The sequence below is a fragment of the Argopecten irradians genome, chromosome 9 (genome assembly GCF_041381155.1).
Source record: "Argopecten irradians isolate NY chromosome 9, Ai_NY, whole genome shotgun sequence".
Lineage (NCBI taxonomy): Eukaryota > Metazoa > Mollusca > Bivalvia > Pectinida > Pectinidae > Argopecten > Argopecten irradians.
In genome coordinates this window covers 8,521,096-8,541,383 of record NC_091142.1, presented here as the reverse complement: position 1 = coordinate 8,541,383, position 20,288 = coordinate 8,521,096, and the positions used below count along the sequence as shown (strand labels likewise).

Sequence of the window (20,288 nt, the reverse complement as noted above, 5' to 3'; positions counted from 1 at the left end):
TTAGAATTACTTCTTTATTACATAGATACATACATTCAAACGCACACCATCACACACACATACATAACACACTTTATATACAGGTAGTGACTTTAAACTTAGGTATATGGGAAAATACATGTGAAAAGGAACATTTTAATAAGAATAATTATCAGTTAGATGGTTAAAAATCAATTAGACTTGTACAACAAGTTACAGAAAAGATTTCATTAATAAATGATAATAATGGCCACACCGCGATGGGACCAAATCATAGCTATTTAAACAAACGTTGATAGATTGTAAGACTATCATAAGTCCATCGGGCGATAGATAACCTACATGATAATGATAGAATATCTATATAGAACACAAGATACTATGTTATCGACACTCCTGTATCAGAACAAAGTACAACGTTAAAGATTGTTACAAATGAGAACATCATATTTGAACTAAAACAAGGAAGGAGTTTCTTCATATTGTGTCGGCTTGTAAAGTAATTTTAGAATTCAACCTATTTTAAAGGCCAACTACCTTTCCAAAAAAAAAATTTCTTAAAAACAACTAAAACATGCAAAGTAATAAAATGATGGCCATATTGATACCTGACAAAAAAAAGTTAGTTTACAGTAAGTACATATAATTTTATATCCCGTCTTTGCATATTACAGAGTCAGCTCCTTTGTGACGTCATTATTTTGTGAGCGCAATTTACGTCAAACACATGATGTCACAATCAATACCTACCTGCAAGGGAAGATAACTCTGTAAATGCAAATATATAATATTTCTCTTTAAAACCCGAAAGTAAATGATACATTCACGTTTCCTGTCGACATATATCAATTGCTAAACATATCTGTGATCAAAGGTTATACAAAGTGATCCTGATTTGGGGTTTTTGTGGAGTGTGGTATCATCAATGGAATTATAGGATTCTCTTGGTATCTCACTGTCTTTATCAAAAACCTGAGGAACCACTGTATCTATTACATTAACTAATATCACAATAAGGTTATCATTTGGCAAAATCTTTTCGATTATAAAAAATCACAAAAATATAATGAGACTTTAAGACCGAAAATGCATGATAAATGTCGAGCTATTGTGTCACGCTACGATATTCACCTTCTTGATATAAAAAAAAACACTTAAAATTTTAAAATCCTTTACAAGTTATAACCCTAGTTTATATGGAATGAGAGTAACGCGTCAAAAATCGATTCATTGTATATGTCTCTGTATTGCAAACAAACATTTTTGCACCCGGCCTTTAATGCACACTTCACATGTAGTACAACGCAATTAATGCACGCACCCAATTTAACTATATCCGTCCTTTGTATCCTTTCCGGATTCCCTTCCGGAAGTAGTCATTAGTCTCGTACCCGGAAGTGTTTGAGACAATCTCGAACAACATGTGCAGTTGTTTGTGGTAATTCAAAACATGATTAGGTTTATGCAATTATTTGGGCTTACTTGAAAATCATTTTATAAATCATATAAAACACGGATCGAAAGCGCAACCAGCCGCCATTTGAGTTATGATGAGTTTGCTTGATTTATATTTTTTCTCTGTCACATTAAAAAGATAAACAATTTTAAATATAATAGTAAAAAAATGTCAATGTTCAGTGTCGACAATGGGAAAGCGTTGTTTGCCAGTATTGTTAAAATACATGTATTCATAACTCGTTATAGTAAACTAAGGTATTTTAAGAAACATATTAGAGGGCTTGGTGACTACGCCATTTTTACGATCGGCATACCTTTGTATTTGTCTAGTTTTTTGTTTAAAGATATACTCTTAAACAGTTGAATACAGGAGAATAACTTTGATATATTACGCAAGTTCAGTAATTTTCAGATGGTTTTGGGTACGATTTTGGGAAGAAAAAGTAATATCTTAACTTAGATACCAATACCACAAAATGCAATTCCAGTTTTGAGTGCCTGATTTCCGAAAAAACATGTAAAACTACTTATTTTCAATAATATTAAATATAATACAAAACTGGTTATAACAGACCATGATATAAAGTTGAAACTTAATATTGATGCATTGAAAAGTAGTTAACGAAGGCAAAATGCATATAACTCGATGGTCCCTCTGCCGTCAGGAAAGACAAAGAAGGACTTTCCAAAATCAATATCTATGTATAATTCTTCTTTTTTAAACTAGTGATGTTTTGTATACCTGCATGGATCACTTTGTAGATGCAGAACCAAAATGACTAAATAACTATGCCATTTAACTTTAAGAAATATAAAATACACATCGAGTCATGATATACCATATGCATATGGTGACTCTAAATTTTAACATGCAAATGAAGTTTCTAATTATAATGACATCTGAGCATAGTAAGGTGACTGTTTGATCACTTTCAGCCTTTTATAAAAAATCTGGACTTTTTGCACCACAGACAACGATATAATGTTTTCAAAATCAGTCTTCTTGTTCAGTGTTCCTAAAAGTATAATACGATTGTTTTCAATCGAAATTCCATCCAATATGGCATATTTGAGGAATGAACTTTTTAAATGTATATGCATTCCAAGTTGAAATGGATGTAAATTTCTCCGTTAACAGTGTATATGGTAATCCTTGAGGTCAAGTGAATATGACCTTTTCATCATTATCAACCCTCCATCAAAATAGTCTATCAAGGTAAAACGTGTTTGGAACATTCTTCATTCAATTCCTTTATTCCTTGAACCTTACGGTTTATCAGAAAAAGTGCATTAATATATACAGTGCGGCAAAACTTAACATACAATCACATAGATATTTAACACACAGACACACATACATAGTACAGATACACCCAACACGTGCACGACCGCTACGCTAGTGTAGAGGGTGTTTATTTTTTTTTCAAGGCAAAAACTATGAATTTTCCTAATTTAGATAATTCTTTATTATTCGTTGTTTCCAGGAATTGAATTAATTTGGCCATGCTAGGTTTATTATGATAGCATATTTTGATAAAACGTTTTCTAATATCTGAGTAATTAGTGCATTTAATTATGAAATGGTACTCGTCTTCAATGACATCATTATCACAACATATACATTTTCGAATGTGTCTGTCTATATTTCTATATCTACCGGTTTCTACATTTAATTTATGAGAAGAAAATCTTAATTTCTTTGACATGTTGTTGAGCAATAGGTATAGTTAAATACTGTTTCAAACAAAATTCACCACAAATATATTTGTATAAAGAACACTTAGGTGACGAATTGATAAATTCTCAACAATGTTGTTGAAAATTATCGATCATTCGAATTTTAATTATATTCAGTACTCTACTTTAATTAAATGAGTCAATATTAACAGCATTCCATAAATATCCTAGCCCTAACCTAAATAATTCATTTATGATATCCAATCACTCACTACCCCACTTTATCATCTCCGTATATCATGTTTTTAAAACACAATCGTCTGTAGACTTTATTTTCAACTAGTATTTAAAAATTCTAAATGTTCTATATATAACTATATGTAGAGGAAGTCTACCAAGTTCATGATATATCATAACCTTGGGAGTACTTTTCTTAACACCTAAAATTCTCTTACAAAAACTAAAATGTATTTTTTCAACTTCAAGCGCTTTGTGGAATCCCCATACTTCCAATCCAAAATGTAAAATACTGCCAACATATGGGTCAAAAATACTTAGTTGAGTTTCAGTGTTAAAATAATTTCCATTGCATACATTCAATATTGAAAACATAGCCTTTCTCCCCTGCTTAGCTATTTTTTCTTGTGTCATAAAAAAATTCCGATTATATTTCATCAAAATTCCTAAGTAATTAAAGCTATCAACATTTTCTATTGCGGAACCATCGAAATACCATTTCTCAGAGTCTTTCAGTCTACCTCCATTTCTGAAAACCATAACTTTAGTTTTTTCAACATTTACTGTTAACTTCCATGTGTTAGTATAAAGAATTTAACATTTTTGGTAAGCCTTCTGCAGATTCAGGTAATAATACTGTATCGTCTGCATACATAAACATAAATAAAATTTAAGAAGAATTTAACATTTTCGGTAAGCCTTCTGCAGATTCAGGTAGAAATACTGTATCGTCTGCATACATAAACATAAATAAAATTTAAGAAGAATTTAACATTTTCGGTAAGCCTTCTGCAGATTCAGGTAATAATACTGTATCCTCTGCATACATAAACATAAATAAAATTTAAGAAGAATTTAACATTTTCGGTAAGCCTTCTGTAGATTCTGGTAGTAATACTGTATCCTCTGCATACATAAACATAAATAAATTTAAGAAGAATTTAACATTTTCGGTAAGCCTTCTGCAGATTCAGGTAGTAATACTGTATCCTCTGCATACATAAACATAAATAAAATTTAAGAAGAATTTAACATTTTCGGTAAGCCTATGTAGATTCTGGTAGTAATACTGTATCCTCTGCATACATAAACATAAATAAATTTAAGAAGAATTTAACATTTTCGGTAAGCCTTCTGCAGATTCAGGTAGTAATACTGTATTCTCTGCATACATAAACATAAATAAATTTAACGTTTGCAGCTCTACTGAAGGACAATTATCGGTTAAAAACTGTTTTTCACAATCGTTTACATAGAGTGAACATAAAATCGGGGAAGTGATTTCGCCTTGAAACAAACTGATATCACATGAAAAGAGATCTGACATTGAATTGCTGAATTTCACACAACATTTCACATCATCATATAATGCTCGTAAAATATTCAAAATTTTCCCTTCCACGCCTTCATTGATAAGCTTATACCATAGATTTTGTCTGTTAACGAAATCAAACGCCTTTTTATAATCTATAAAGCAACAATAAAGTTTTTGTTTCTTTCTCAATGTTCTTCTAATCAATGTCTGTAAAGCAAAAGCAGCATCTGTAGTAGACATTTGTTTCCTGAAACCAATTTGTGCATCAATGATCTTTGAATATTTTGAATAAAATTCCATCAGACGATTATTTAAAACAGCCGTGAATATCTTTGAAAGACAACTTATTAGAGTAATACCCCTATATTATTAGTATTGTTGATGTTTCCTTTTTGTTTATGGGTATAATATTACCAATGGACCAAATGGAAGGGTATTTGCCAGATTTAGATATATAATTAAAGGGTACAGCAAGACATGGCATTATAATTTCTTTTACTTTCATATAAAATTCATTCAACAACTTGTCGTGGTCACATGCTTTATCAGAACTTAATTTCTTAATAACATTCTCAACTTCTTCTTCGGAAATATCACCATCCAGCTCATGAAACATATCAGATGGTATATTGGCATCGTAATTACTCAAAAAAAATTTCACGTCATCGTTTACTTTACATCCGGTAGATTCTAAATCTTTAAAATGCTTGAAAAAATCATGTTCATTTAAACTCGACTTGTTCCAATTTCTTACTTGTATTATGTTTGTTTTGGCTCTTTCTGACCTTTGGTTTTAGTTTGGTTTTATTAGTTTAAAGTTACTAAATCATTAATTTTACATAGATTTCTTAGGGTTTTTGCCTTCCTACAAACGTTCTTATACCTGAAATTAGAAAGTTTTCAAAATTATAACATTTAATTTGAACTATTGGCAATGTTTATCAACGTTGAAATATCGCCAAACACAACAAGAAATTGTATCTCTCGGCATTGACTGTTTACAACGGAAAGAACCGAGTGCATCTTTGAGTTCGAAATCGAGGTCGCTGAAAATCTCATCCGGCTAATGGATATAGATGTAATAACACCACTAAGAGACAACTTATATTTTATCGGTTACATTGGTCTGATTAAGCGTAATAGCCGATACATTTACAGCGTATCTCAGTGGCGTAGGAAGATGAAACGTAATTTTTGGCAACGGTCCTCAATATTTGGAAACCCCCCTCCTCGCCCCGCACCCACAGGAGGAGATTGATTCTTTAATTCAACAACAACCATACATACTTTATAAACTTGTTTTCATATATCGTTAAGTAGAATCCTAGTACATTTATAGACAGTGGCGTCGATAAAAGGAAACTAATGAATACGCAAATTGCCATGCGAGCGCCGAAGGTGTGATATTTTGGTGTTTGAGGGGTCTGTGGGTCTCCCGGGAAAAATATTACGATTTAGAATTCTACGATGCATTTTAATGAATGTGGGAGCACCTGAAGGCGCGAGATTTGGGTGTTTGAGGGGGTCCGATGGTCTTCCCCGGGTAAAAATATGATGATTTAGAATGGCTGTCATGAGTTTTACGATGTGTTTTAATGATTTCAAAGCGTTCATAACATGATACATTTTTTCTTTATTTAAAGTTAGTTGCATTTAGAAATGATAATTGTGAATGCCGTCATATCATTATGCAACTCTGCTCGATCTGAACATACCGGCTTCACACCATCGGCACATTGTTGTTTAACACAAAATAATAATGAATTCATTGTCTTGCTAAATCATATAAACAAATGAATCTTTTAAGAGACATTTTTTTAAATAGTACGTAGAATTCCTTGATTGACATTTTTAGTCTTGTTCACGAAAATGTGCAGGAGGACCCTTTTTTCTTTCAAATGTGCAATTATAGAATATTTTAGTCGACGAAAATGGGGAGAGGGGGGCAAAAAGACATGTTTGCCCCCGTCCTGGGAAACGGGGAGGCAATTGCCCCCCTCCCCCTCCCCTCCCTTGACCCCCTCCAACCCCGACCCCCACCTCCCACCCCCGCTTCCTACACCCCTGCATCTACATTGCCAAGTAAAACAGTATACGTTCTATGAAGCTTTAGAGTATTTGATGGAAATATAACAAGAAGTGAGAGGTATTTTCGCCCGTTATTAATTATGTATGTATTATACATGAATACAGGTGTACATGTACATTATTAAGCAAACATATACATGGGTCTACAATGTAAATGTAAGGTATATTTTTGCTTTTACATAAAAGTACACATAAAATTTAGATATATAGTTAGGCTGAATTTTTTAAGGAAATCAAATAGAAAAAGTCATATAACTAGTGACATGAAGGGGAATGTCCATTACACGGATAGAGACTATAGGTAGGTATATATAGGGAATGTCCATTAGACGGATATATATAATAACTAGGGCTATATAAGGAATGTCCATTAGAGGGCTATATAAGGAATGTCCATTAGACGGATATACACTATAACTAGAGATATATAGAGAATTTCCATTAGACGGATATATATTATAACTAATTAGTATAACTCTGGTTATAAGGAATGTTCATTAGACGGATAAAGACTATAACTAGAGATATATAGGGAATGCCCATTAGACGGATATACACTATAACTAAGGATATATAGGGAATTTCCATTAGACGGATATATATTATAACTAGGGCTATATAAGGAATGTCCATTAGACGGATAAAGATTATAACCAGAGATATATAGGGAATGTCCATTAGACAGATAGAGACTATAACTAGAGATATATAGGGAATGTCCATTAGATGGATATATATAATAACTAGGGCTATATAAGGAATGAGACTATAACCAGAGATATATAGGGAATGTCCATTAGACGGATATATATGATAACTAGGGCTATATAAGGAATGTCCATTAGACGGATAGAGACTATAACTAGAGATATATAGAGAATTTCCATTAGACGGATAGACATTATAGCTAAGGATATACATTGTATAGGGAATGTCAAATATTGATATAATGATAAAAGAATTACACATATTTACTTAGTCCGCTAAATATGCCTATATTATTAGGCTTTTTATCTCATTGTTTCCTTATTATAAAGTCTATATATTAGGCCATTTTTTTTAAAAACCTAATTATATTGGCAGGTTAGCGGAATAGTACCTAATATCATGACAAATGAAAATAAAATAATGATAGAAGCAAGTATAAAAACATATAATATAATGAAAACTCTTCTTTATGGCTGCACAAACCTGTACAGTATAGGATTATTTACACTTAGAAACTCTTCACAAAACTTCTGCATACGTTTCAACGTTTATTAGATTAGAACAGTAATCAAGAACCTGTAGTCGATAATGTTTTCAGTCGATAGCAGATATGTCTATTAGACAGATGAGATTTCCTTCGATCGGATGTTTTGAATGTTCACGCGTCGCGCATGCACATAGGGGTTGTTTACACTCGCCGAAAGATAATAATATGAAATAGTGACTAGGTCGTTTCTATTCATTTTCAGTTTTTCTCTATTTTGAACAAAATTGTTAAACAAACTTTTAAATTTTGTTATTAACACAAAGTACACAACTTTTACAATCATTTTAAGTTCTATAATTCTTTTTATCTTTTATTACATGATTTTTAACGATTTAGTCCCTTTAACGTCCAATTAACAGCCAATGTCATGTAAGGACGTGCCAGGTTTGTGGGTGGAGAAAAACCGAAGTACCTGGAGAAAAACCACCGACCAGCAGTCAGTCAGAAGTTGGAGAGGTAGACATATTGTTCCGTTTTGTATCACAATTTCACTTTAATAAAAATGAATGTTTCCACAAACAAACTGCAACTAGTTAGGATCATATTTTATTAACCAAATGCAATGTTTACTAGTGTCTATATCATGTAGTCCATCCGTTTTGTGACAGAATGTGACTTCATAAGTCATAAATATTGATTCTTTGCACGCATATAGATGGTTGTAAATATCATTTTGAAATAAATTGATAAGACATTTTCAAGTTTGTTGACCCGCTATACTGAGTATATATCCCCTAATACTGATATGCTGCTAATTGACGGCATGATTATATTTAGGATGGGTTGTGTTGATATGGTGGTGTGATAAAATAATTGTTTTAAAATACACAATTTTATAAATTTCACCGAAAATATTAATCAGGATTAGGATATAGTTTCTGTGTGTTTGTTTGTTTAGATAATTCCATCTCGATTTATTAAGCAAAATTCCTTTTCATTCCCATTGTATCGTACATGATACGTTAGGAAACAAACATTTTTCCCCGAGATATATTACAAATTTTATTAAGTGAAATACCACAATAAAATGCAAGTCATGTATTCTGCACCCCCGACATGCATATCAACAAAACAAGCATATTACGGGTAAAAACATTTATTTTTAATTTGCGATATACTGTATGCAAATAAACTTTCCATCCGATTCTTGGAGTTCAGATCGAAATGCTTTATATAGGTAAATTACAAAAGAAAAGATATGGGCAATCCGCCTTAGCCGGTCCCAACTCCCAAACCGTGTTGAGAAAGATGACATGGTACAGGGGATACCATGATCAGCAAGGCGGTTCCTCCTTTACACGCCGGTTGACTTCCGCTTGTCACATGGTGGTTCGTTTAGGTGTAATACCCTATCCCCAGTCCCAGGTCAGAGGTGTGGGTGGGTTTATAAAAAATAGGGACATAATCTCGAGTAGAGGATTAAATTAAACCTTGCCTATCAACAACAAACAATCAAGATCATGTGGGTGTCATGTCACCAAAAATAAAATGAGTCGTTACTATGGCCAAATAGAATGTCACATTTAAATCATGCAAATGAATATTGACCTCCATTTTTCATTAATCGGTCAAAAATGATAGTAAATAGTTGAGTGATATAATTCATAACAGAGTGTTGTGATATATACATCAAAAAAGACACTCTGATTATATGTATGTTTTTGTGAAGTAAAATCTAGTATATTCGATTATGTTGGTTAGAAAGAATTAATATCATTTAAGACCCACTACTTTCCGAAACTGCTTTTAATTTTTAAAATGGGAATGTTCAACGAGATTGACTAACAAAAGTTATAAACTTAACGTTAATACCACACTTATCATCGCCTTCTGAATAATTTAGTTCAAATTAATAAAATGTTAATTTTCATAACGTGGGTCGAGGCAAAACAGCGAAATGAATCTTCACTGTTATTATATATTACGCAGGAAATATTGCTTATGTTTGATGTTGTTACCTCATCTAAGGCCATCGATATGTATTTTCTTATGCTATTAATGTCTTTTAGAAACATTCAATTTTTTGCTCCGGAAAGGTTGTGGGCCTTAAACAACAATATATTCTTAGTATATATATATCAAATACTGGCATCTAACCAATGCCCATCATGTTTAACCAAGCAAATATATAATGTGTACAGTACCATAGCTCTCTATACCATAAAAATATTGTCATTAGTGGGGCTACCTGCAGTAGACACGTAAGCATAATAACAATGTTGTTTTTAATGAAATACAATCCGAACCAGCTACGCGTTTTTCATACAGCATGCATTTTTGGCTCGAAATTTACAAGCAGTTCAACAAGTCACACAGTACCAGCAAGACCAATGGTTAACCATGATGCATACGAACTTAATACCATGTTTTTTTCTGTCTTCATCTAAAATAAGTACATACGAACATTTGAACACAAGTCATGGCCTACAATTCCGTTTTAATGTTCTCAGTTCTATTAGTAATTGTAAAGTAATTTCTGCATGTATGTTTCCATCTAAACATACATAAGGCATAAAAAGAATTTTAAAGTGCATAAATTCTGCGTTGATAAGTTTTGATCATACCTGATGGTTTTCAATAATTTACTGTCAAAATAGCATGTCAAAATTTCCGCCCAGTTACGGCACATATAACTTTAAGTGCACATAGAGTAAATTAATGTATAGACTTACCGCATGCCACACGCTTTATCCTATATTTTAACCTCAATAATGCAACTGGTGTGTTATCTGTTCTTAACACAGACTGCCTATCATATTCTGCTCGACATTTTATTTTAATAAATTACCATATGTCGTGATAGATGAACATGCTCATAATTCTTGAACGAATGCACATTTTATGCAAACATAGGTTAAATACTTACAGTTTACATATAACGCAATGCACAGAAAATATATTGCCAGAAGTGTATGTAAAGAGACACGCCTTTCTTATATCTGGCGATTAGGAATTTAGGAGAGGAAGTATCAGTGCATTATATATATATACGTGTATGTAATGTTATCCCTAACGAATTCCAAACAAATATATACTGTACATACACCTGTTAGATACGCCAATTCAAATTTATGTGTAAAAAAATATTCAACATTGCGAACCTATTCATTGTGATTGTTCGTGTTTTTGTATGTCTACCAGACAGCGTGATGGCTGAGTCATACAATGTATACATGTACAGAGAGATATTTAACTGATACCTAGGGTAGGAGCCAAGCCCACGTTCCATATCACTGCCTGTCAAAACGACGCACATTACCAATCAGGTCAGATATAAATATCTCACTACACTGTACATTGTAACGCTACTTAACGACCGACTGGTTTTAACATGTTACCATGGACATTGCCACTACATAATTCACTCGTATTCGACAGAATAAACTATCTTTATAAAAAATTGACAAAATATTCCAAGAATATCTATCATATTAATTTTTTATGCTAGATAATGTCATATTTATGTACCGGGTGTGTTTCAACCGAGCTACTTTCATTTTCAGAAACATGCGCAGAGGGGTAGTTAAAAAGCAATACATAGGTGCTATTATATTAAAGGCATGACCGTCCATTACATACCCGACTGGTGGTTTGTCTATTTTGGTGACTGCATCTATATCGACAGTACTTGATGGGAATATTGTGGTGACTAAAAGGAGTACAGAACCTCGCCACTGAAACAAGATGGAAGGTAATGTTTATGTGAAAGCATCAGATTGCGGTTTATTTGTATAACACTACCTGGTGACAAATGTAAATTAACTTAACATCTAGTTCGTGAGTCATAAATGCCACCGACTCCACATAGCCTATCGTAAATGCCGCCATATTATCGATTTATTTACCCTATATACCGTGCAGTAGCATGAAGGCCGTGATAGAAAACAAAGCTGATGTTTTAGTATTGAACATGTTAAGATAAGACTGAAATCTAGGGCAAAGTATGTTGGTTTCCCATGAACGATACACGCATTACTTACGTGTGATGGTCGCCAATTACTATATACGTATTTCGTCATTCGACAGGAAATGCCCAGGTACGTATTTTTAGCAGGTTACTTTCATATCATCAATATAATTAAACAGTATAAAATCGACCGTTGATTGGATGATCAAGTTTTAAATTCTCTACAATGTTAGGACATATTCACGATGTTATATAGCAATTCCGAATTACGTACAATGTAGCATGTAAATCAGTGATTTTGTTATCAAATATATATCTAAGACAAGTGCGTCGACATGCAAAACATTTTTTGATATATATAGCGAGTAATACATATTAGGGATTCGTCAGCTTAAACCGGCAATGCGTTATTAATAATGTAGAAATTACAATATATACCATTCAATTGTTTTAAAGAAACTCTCATACTGCTTTCGACCTCAGAAAAATGCCTGATAATTATATCGACGTCATATTTATTTTCCTTATAATCATATTGGCGTCATATTTATTTTCCTTATAAACATATCGGCGTCATATTTATTTTCCCAAAAAACATATCGACGTGATGTTTTCCCATTAAACAAATCAACGTCATATTATATTCCTGGTAACAATTCAACGTCGTGTTTCTCCTCGACAAACATATCGACGCCATATTGTTGTCTGATAAACAATCGAATATCATATTTTCCGATAAGCATATAAAGGACATATTTTTGTCCGAAACACATATCGATGTCAAGTTTCTGTTCGATAATAATATTGATGCCGTGTTTATCTATGTAAAAAACATTCATTGATAACTCTGTTCTTGATTTTACCGTTGTTACGATCGTGTCATATAAACTTTATCAAAAGCTATCGACGTCGCGAACATGTTTGATAACGCTGTCGACGTCACGAATATGTTTGATAACGCTGTCGACGTCACGAATATGTTTGATAACACTGTCGACGTCACGAATATGTTTGAAAAAGCTATCGACGTATCGTATATGTTTGATAAATTATCGACGTCGTGTATATGTTTGATAAAATTATCGACGTCATGTGTACGTATGATAAAGTATGTCTAAAAATAGGATCTTAAATGAGTTTTCATTTCATAGATTTTATAAGTTTTTATTTAAATTAAGACCTCAAGTCGAATTAAAAAGTTCATATGGAATTAACACGAATATTTAACAGCAGTCATCGAAAATCTTAATGTCACTTCATTTTTTCTAATGTCACTTATTGTTTCTGTCATGACGTCACTATGGATTTTTGCCCGGCACAACCAACGAAAATCGCTCCAGTTATATTACACTAGTGACATTATGCAAACATATCTAGATATCAGGCGGATTATGTGATAAAACGTTATCGAAGTCTACGAGTTGTATGGTAAGGTTATGGACGCTATGAACATCTATATTAATGCTTTCGATATCACATAAGAATAAACACAATTTCAACGGTCATTTTTCAGAACGTGTGAACTAGCTGGTCAAAATCTGATTAATTGATATATCGAATATGCGAAATTTTATGCATATCTAATTTGGTTAATTGTATTCTGACGTCAAAACCTTGCTTGCTCTGTAATAAGAGTAGGCACAATGTGTCGAAAAATAACGTAAAATAAAGTTTTCTGTGTATACTTAACCAGATATGAAATAATAGCCTTAAAACGTGTGTTTTTGTAAACTAAATATTAGGATTTAATAGATAATGAGACAGGGTGAGATACAACATTACAGTCCGTATTCTTATTATTAATTTTACTTCTGACGTTCTACTCGTATGAAAAAGCTAAATCTTGCCTGAAATTATCCAGAAACTATCGTCATCAAAAAGCGTTATTTTCTTGGTCGATCAAAACGCAAAGATGACTGCATTAGTTAGTTTTTAGAGCAACATGGATTTGAATGTTGTTCTTACACACATTGATAGACCTTGAACTTCTGCTGTTTTTGGAATAGGAAAAGAGATTGAAATAACAGCTAAGTATGTTGTAATACGGTAACCGAATCAGCATTCACTCGATCATATAACACCTTTTGTAAACGTCACAACTTCCGCCAGCTGGATTATAAACAAAGTCGTCTTCATAAACCTCGGATAATATAAAACAAATGTTGTTGATATTTTCGCATCAGAGGTAAAAGATCAGGTGTAATTTCATTGGTCAAATTCAAATCTCGTTCAAAGTCACGCGTAAATGTGCTTTGACGTTATGTCGCGATCAACTTTTTCTAATTCTTCTATTTTTAGATTCGACCTTATTTTGAAAGTGATATGTTGCTACTCGGCCTTATTTTTTCTTATCGTATCCTGTTGTCGGGGACATAATCCTGTGTAGTTTGATATTTAGATTTTTGTCGAGATAATTTTCATTTATCCATTTTGTGAATATTTACGTGGGCGACCATGGTGAGTATTGATATTTCCCATGGAATCATTTCATTTGAACGCTCACTCAAGATATTCATTCTACTATATCATAACATCTGAAATATAGAAGGTTCAAATTTTGTCATACTTAAATATAGTCAACAGTGTTTATATAATAAGTGTCCAAATACAATTGAAATAACACACCCTATTGCCGGTCACGGTGAGTAAGCTTTATACGCGTGTAGTATTAAAACCCCTTTGATTTGCCAACAAAAGGATCGATTTTACTACCTGGCGATAGACTATTTTTATACTGACTGAAAGGGAACATAATAAACCCGATATATATGACAGGTGCATCACGCGCTAACACGTGACCAGATCGATACACGTGTAGGCAGCGGATTGGCAGCCGGACCATGAGTCACGGAACAGTATTGTCGTTGTGTCTGTCAGGTTACATAGCGCACGTGCATGTAGGCAACGATACATTGTCTTATTGTCTTGTCAACGAACAATTCATTATACAATGACATATATCATTAAATATTGTGAAATAAAATGTAAGTTATATTCATTTTTAGACTTGCAAATTTCGAATTCCAAATCTATCACGAAAAGAAAGCATTTATTTTTGCTTTAAGATCCTATTTTAGTATTGCACATAAATTCACTCTCAGCGTAATGACAATCTAATGTATAGAACATAATGGGACCAAAATGTATCATTAATGTAATTATTGTACCTAGATGAGATCGACATAGTAGTATATGAATATCATAATTACTTAGAACATGTACCTAGATCGGGTTAATTCCATAGTAACTAGTTATGATTGATATAATAGGGCTTTTATATGATTAATATAATAGGGCCTAGATATATGATTAATATAATAGACCTACACTGTAGATATGATTAAAATAATAGGGCCTAGATATGATTAATATAATAGGCCTAGATATGATTAAAATAATAGGGCCTAGATATGATTAATATAATAGGCCTAGATATCATTAATATAATAGGGCCTAGATATGATTAATATAATAGGCCTAGACATGATTATCATAATACGGCCAAGATATGGTTAATATAATAGAACGTAGATATAATTTATATAATAGTACCTAGATATGATTTATTAAATAGTACCTAGATATGGTTAATATAATAGCACCTAGATATGATTTATTAAATAGTACCTAGATATGGTTGATATAATAGCACCTAGATATGATTTAATAAATAGTACCTAGATATGGTTAATATAATAGCACCTAGATATGATTTATTAAATAGCACCTAGATATGGTTGATATAATTGAGCCTAGATATGATTGATATTATATTACCTAGATGGGATTAATAAAATTGTACTTATAGATTGAATTAATACAATAATGCCTAGATAGGATAAATATGCCGTGATATGACCCCTGGTGATTCTGTAGTATGCCCTAGTGATGCTGTGATATGCTCTAGTGATTCCATGACATGCCCTCGTGATTCTGTGATATGCTCTTGCGATTTTGTAATGTGATATGCCCTCGTGATGCTTTGATATGCTTTGGTGATTTTGTAATGTGATATGCCCTCGTGATTCTGTAATATGCTCTGGTGATTTGTAATGTGATTTGCCCTAGTAATTCTGTGATATGCTCTGGTGATTTTGTAATGTGATTTGCCCTTGTGATTCTATGATATGCCTTAGTGATTCTGTGATATGCCCTGGTGATTTTGTAATATGCCCTGGTGATTTTGTAATATACCCTGGTGATTTTATAAATAGTAAAACTTCTGTACACCATATTGCCTACTGTATGTTCTGTAAAATACTACCAATACAAATCAGTCAAACCATGATTCCCTCTACTCTAACAATTGTATAATTTGCTCATTTTAAACCTTGAACAAAAATCTCGTTTACCCCATAGTACGTAAACTCTTTGTGATTTTTTAAATGCAATGCCGATTGATTGTCCTCGGTCATTGACTTTGGGGCCATTCAATAGTGACGTGTTTGGTGTTTGAATAGCCATACGTACAGTTGATTACACCCGATAGATAATTGTCTGTATGTGTATTGTCTGATAACGGCAAGTCTAATCACAGTCTGTGTAAATCTGGCGCGACTAAAATGGTGACGGTATTACAGGATTACACTCCGCCATCTTACAATATGGACGGTAGGTGTCACATTATATATTTACGCAATAAGCTTCTTAAAGCAATAATACAAGGTCATTAATATGTTTTTTCAATATTGCTTTCATCAATGCCATCTGTACTAAGGAATTACGTATGTTCATCTAAGTTAACAGTAGTATATACAATACATTTTACATTACGGTATGAACGTTGACATATCCGTCGACAAATGTAGTAGTACACACAAGTAAATGACACACATAAGCAACGAATGTTTCGACAGGTTTGCTATCGTAATACGTAAATATACATATATTACAATATTATAATAATAATATAATATTATTCGTTCTGCCGTAAAACCACTAAAACTAATATGTATACGGATAGGGTTGCATCGCGGTTGTTAGGGAAATATAACTCTTTCTGTCATACCTACAGGTGTAATACTGGTTGGTTCCATGCAATACACTCATGTCACACGAGGCTGTACAATGTATATTATAATTGCATGGCTACCAGTGCAATACAGCCTCATGACGTCACGGCGTCAACAAAATTAACTGTGTTCACGGTATAATGTTAACATTTATTCCAGAAACTCGCAATTTTCATGTTAGTAAAATTGACTTTCACTAACGGTTTTTGAACTCATTCAAAATGGCTAGATATCATAGATGTAAAACTGCAATATACAACGAGATATGAAAGGAAAAACACTATTTCATAAGGATATTCTACCTTCGGGATCACAAAATGCAAGCCTGGGGTTTTACAACATTTTGTGTCCCTCGGGTAGAATATTCCTTTCCTTTAAGTCCACATATGAAAGAGCCATATGCTCTTTAAAAGGGGTTGGGAAAGATGGCTCACCTGCGCTAGACAATAACATGACGTCATCAATATAGGCGACGCCTAAAGTCTACAATGTCATCATTTTGAAAGCATCGCAATATTTCGGTGATGATGACTCGATGGGAAATGCTTCTAAACAATCGAAATTTCACACCTTTTGTTAATGCATGGGAAAATACTTATCAAACTTTTAAGTCTGTAGGGTGGACAGGGACATCTCAACTGTCGAAACTTCACAGAAAAAATCCATACTGTTATCACAATAACATTTAGATTTGAATGTAAACCTTCGATTAATTCATTGATTTTATTTTAATTTTTAAATTTATAATAAATTACAACATTGTACTATTTTCAATTATAATTAAACAATTTTATTGACCACAGTGAATGTTTTTTGACAGTAGCAATTGCTTACATAGGTCTTCTCCTTTAAATGATTAATATCAGGAACATTCGTATTGGTGTCGAATTGAAGCCTCGACAATCATTATCGATTTTTTTTCAGAATAATGTTCTCCAACATTAAAACGTCAAATTACATTTAATCATTGAAGTCCCTATTTTTTAATTTCATCGGGGTATGAAAGAAATTTTGTTTGCAAAATTTTGTGAAAATCCGCACAGTTTGCAAATAAAATTGAAAAAATAGTGACTTCAATACTTATGATTAATTTTCCAGGCTACTTTATAAAATGAAAAACGTTTACACGTACGATTCCATTGATTTTTCCAATGGATTATTTTTGCCAAATCAATACGCAACATAAATGTTTCTATGGTGACGTCACGATAACGTCGGATTTCCGCGACATTCCAATTTTTTTTCGTCGTGGAATGCAAAAAAATGAATAGGCCAATCAGAAAGCCAGAAACAAAGAAAAAATAATTATTTGACAGTGAACGGACAATGGAAATGTAAATATATGACATTAAACGAATATTTCATAAATGTTATGGCATTTATGTCTTCAAATAATCAAATTAATGAAAATGAATTCCTAACATATAATGCAATTCAATTACTTCTTTTGTATTGGATATCCAATTATGATAACGACGTTTGGACTTTAAACTCGAGTTTCGTTTCGTGTGTTGTTTGGCAATCTAACGCATTGTTCGTCTCATATTGGAGATACCCACTCATTAAATCATTTCGCGTATCCATGGAAACGTCAATAAATCTAACTCTAATCTCTCCATCTCCGCTCATAATAAATTACAAGATTCTTTGTACTCTACCGACAAGCAAAATATCAGGTTAGTCTACAGGTCAATTACTGGTCAGCATTACCCGAGAATAGCAAAAACGTGTGTAGTTTTAGGGTTAATTTAAGATGTCATTAATATAAGCATGACCTCAATGGATGGACATTTGGTCAGGTCTATTTAATGTAATATTTCTTGAAAATGACTAGGATTTCAGGCAAAAAACTGACATCAATTCACATGAAGGTTCATTTTATCATACTTGAAATTTAACTCAGCCAATTTCACAGTTCAAATTAAAATTCTGCGTTCTGCCTTAATTTGGCACAATATTATCAGTTGATGATAATGGTAAGGTTACGTATGTTCTCGATGTTTCTGTCAATGTCAGTGTTTACGTGAGCAGTGTTGCTGCAATATCATTAATGATTTGAAGAACTACTAAAAGTGTTATAATCGGAGACCCGCGGTTGATCGCACTACGCTACGCAACACTTATTGTGTTAAAGTAATATGTGCCGTATTTTTCATACTCACGAATCAAGATGAGCTTTTGATATGTTATTTATTACCAAAAGTTACCAAAATTTTGAGAATTACAGTATTTTCAATGCTTAGGTTTTAATTTTACGAGTACATATAAGAGCTGAAAATGATTTTTGGCAGTACTGCCAAAAATTATTACATGAACATCTATAGTGAAGTGAAATGAGTACATACGGTCGGACCATAAAGCCAAATCGTGGTCTACAATTTCATTTAGCATTTTTATAATGTTATTAGTCATTGTAAAGTGATTTCTGCAGGTATGTTTCCATATAAACATACATAAGGCATAAAAACCAACAATTTTACAGTACTTAAATTCTGTGTTGCAACTAACGTTTGTCAGACATCTGGAACCATTTGAATGATTTTCACGGTTTAATTCATCAAACCTTACGGTTTTCAATAGATTAATGAAGAAACAATAACATGTCGAAATTTTCGTTCAGTTACGGCACATATAACTTTAAGTGAAGCGTAGCGTGATCAACCGTGGGATACACACATTGTACTTAACAAAATGTGTGTCCTTGAAATGCAATATTTCGAGACAATTTTGGGAAAAAAATTTCGCTGTCAGCTTTTCAATTCGTAAATGTTGGTGGTAAACTCAGAATAATTGACACGATTTGTTTGCTACGGGTTCGATGATAGATCGTTCACCGAAATTCGAGTTAATACTGCAGAAGCGAATATTTTCGCGATTCGCAATCATAAACATTTCGCAGTGGTGCTATTTACGCGATAAATATATCTAGCTTCAAATTTTAGCTACACAGTGGAAACATCAACAAAAATTGTACACGTGGGAGAATTTTCCTTATCAAGTGGTCTTTGAAAATATATTCTGTATGATCCTTACGGTTTAATTTGAATAATGCAGTGAGATACTAATTACGGATTATTTTTTTGTAATTTTTTTTTATTTTTGCAACAAAACTAAGTCATTTGTGGCGCATTGATATCCAAGCCAGTAATTTATTTTGGCCAATGACTGTGCCGCTTTTAAATTTCTCGCAAAAATCTTTTTCGAATATGACGTCATAATACTCGACATACAATTTTTTCAGACTATGCAAAAGAATCTCAAATTTCTTATCAAAAGAAATGAGATGAGATACAAATGAAATTAAACAATTATAGCGTCACCGGAGTCTGGATATTGTAACCATGACAACTGTAAGTGATA

At 32.7% G+C, this 20,288-nt stretch overlaps 1 protein-coding gene across 2 annotated transcripts in view; it reads left to right on the top strand.

The window, feature by feature from the left end:
• The first annotated feature begins 11,525 nt into the window (after positions 1–11,525).
• Positions 11,526–20,288, top strand: part of LOC138331320 (serine-rich adhesin for platelets-like) — a 34,407-nt gene continuing 25,644 nt past the window's right edge. The window contains exon 1 of one of the 2 annotated variants that reach the window (XM_069278854.1): positions 11,526–11,700. The gene's annotated coding sequence lies outside the window, so the exon portion shown is untranslated. Of the gene's footprint in view, positions 11,701–16,405; positions 16,528–20,288 lie in introns of those variants that run through there. The other variant, XM_069278857.1, reaches the window with a different exon arrangement.